The sequence below is a fragment of the Danio rerio genome, chromosome 12, assembly GCF_052040795.2.
Source record: "Danio rerio strain M-AB ecotype USA chromosome 12, GRCz13ab, whole genome shotgun sequence".
NCBI lineage: Eukaryota > Metazoa > Chordata > Actinopteri > Cypriniformes > Danionidae > Danio > Danio rerio.
Window position 1 is genome coordinate 24,302,749 of NC_141032.1, and position 2,252 is coordinate 24,305,000.

Sequence of the window (2,252 nt, forward strand, 5' to 3'; positions counted from 1 at the left end):
ACAGTGCAGACCTTTAACATTTTTGAACAGTTATTATACACACTACATAAAGGGTAAAAGCATAACGAAGCATTCTTACTTTCATGATGATGTTCTCTTACTTATCCCAGTTAAGTGCTTAGTAATCCCTCAATATGTATTAAGTAAATATATACATTTGTGCAAAAGATGTTATTGAAACTGGGCTAACAACTGATGATTCAAACAGCTACAGTAAGTATATTTCATTCAAAATTCTGCTCATCCACACACCCGCAAGGAAAGCATATGAAATCCCTCTGATCTCAGTGGGGTGGAAAACCATACATAACATATAAAGTTACCAGTGACAGGAAGTCGGGTGTCAGCAAATGCGGAAGGATTAATGCAATGTTAATATTTTGTGTGGTGATAAAGACCCACCACAAACGCAATGCGTCATGCACAGTTATGTTTCTGTCATCAGATCATCACCATAAGTGATGTTCAAAATATTTTGAACATGCAGGAACAGTGTCCCAAACAGATCTTTAAATAGCCCAATAAAGTCTGTGGTTTTAAGTGATGTGAATGAACCTTCAGGCCGACTCTTTTCAATCTCCCTAACAGACTTGTGCCCTGAGTAAGTACGTAAAATTTATGCTTATAAAAGTTCAACTGCATTTTAATTTTGAACATTTATTATTATTATTATTATTATTATTATTATTATTATTATTATTATTATTATTATTATTATTATTTGGACTAAGTTAAAATAAGTTTAAAAAATCTATGAATAAAATGGCTCATGGGTTGACACAGTGGCTCAGTAGTTAGCACTGCTGCCTCACAGCAAAAAAGGTCATTGGTTCGAGTCCTGGCTGGGCCAGTTTTAGAGTGGAGTTTGCATTTTACCCCAGTGTTCACGTGGGTTTTCTCTGTGTGCTCCGGTTTCTGATTTCTGCATGCGTGTTTGCTGGACAGTCTTTCACTGACATTGAACTTTCTAGTTCATGAGAGACTAGTGTAAGCTCACACCTGTATAAAATATACAGAGAAATTATTGAGTTTATTAATATTATCTTTGATGTAACTACAATGCAATAGCAATGTAACTACAATGTAATGACATAGTAGTTAAGTTTGTAACTACATGTGTTCTGTGTATAGTTAGTAATACATCGATATATATAATCAAATACTGTACATGCAAGGCGTACAAAAAACATTTACATTTATAAATATTATCTTGGATGTAACTACAGTGTAATTACAATGTAATGACATGAAAGATAAAAAGATAAAAGTTTGTAATTACATTACATACACGTGTACTGTGTACATTTAAGTATAAACTATAAATACACACTGTACATAAAATATACAAAGAAACACATTGATAAATATTATCTGAGATGCAATTACAATGTAACACCAATGTAATTATATTCAAGATAATAGTTTGCAATTACATTGCTTATTGTGTATATTTACATAAATAACAATGAATACACAAATACTGTACATGAAATATACAAAAACGCAATTACAATACTATCTTGGAAGAAATTACATTGTTATAATAAAAAATACGTTTATAAATATTTTCCTGGCTGTAACTACAATATATGTTCAAACGTAATTACAATATATGACATACAGTATGTAGTTACACGGTAATGGCAAAGTAATTGCACAAATGTACAAAATGTTTATATATAAAGATTTAAGTTTGTAATTACAAATTACATACACGTGTACAGTGCATATTTGAGTATACAACTATAAATATACACTGAACACGAAATATACAAAAACACAACGCGATACTATCATATATGTAGTTACAATGTTATAACAATGTAAATACTGTTTTATTACATGGTAACAACAATGGTGTTGCACAGTAATTATAATGTAATGCCATAGTAACTACATCCAATATAAAAGTTTGTAATTACATATTACATGTGTGCTGTGAATGTGTATATAACTTTAATGCACACATCCTGTACATGTAATGTACAAAAACAAAATTACATTACTATCATAGATGTATTTACAATGTTAGAATAATGTAACAACTATGTTAAAACAATGTAATTACAATGTTGTTACACAAATGTACAAAATGTTTATATGTAAAGATTAAAGTTTGTAATTACATATTACATACTTGTGTACGATGCATATTTAAGTATACAACTATAAATATACACTGTACATGAAATATACAAAAACACAACTACAATAGTATCATAGATGTAGTTACAATGTTATAACAATGTAAT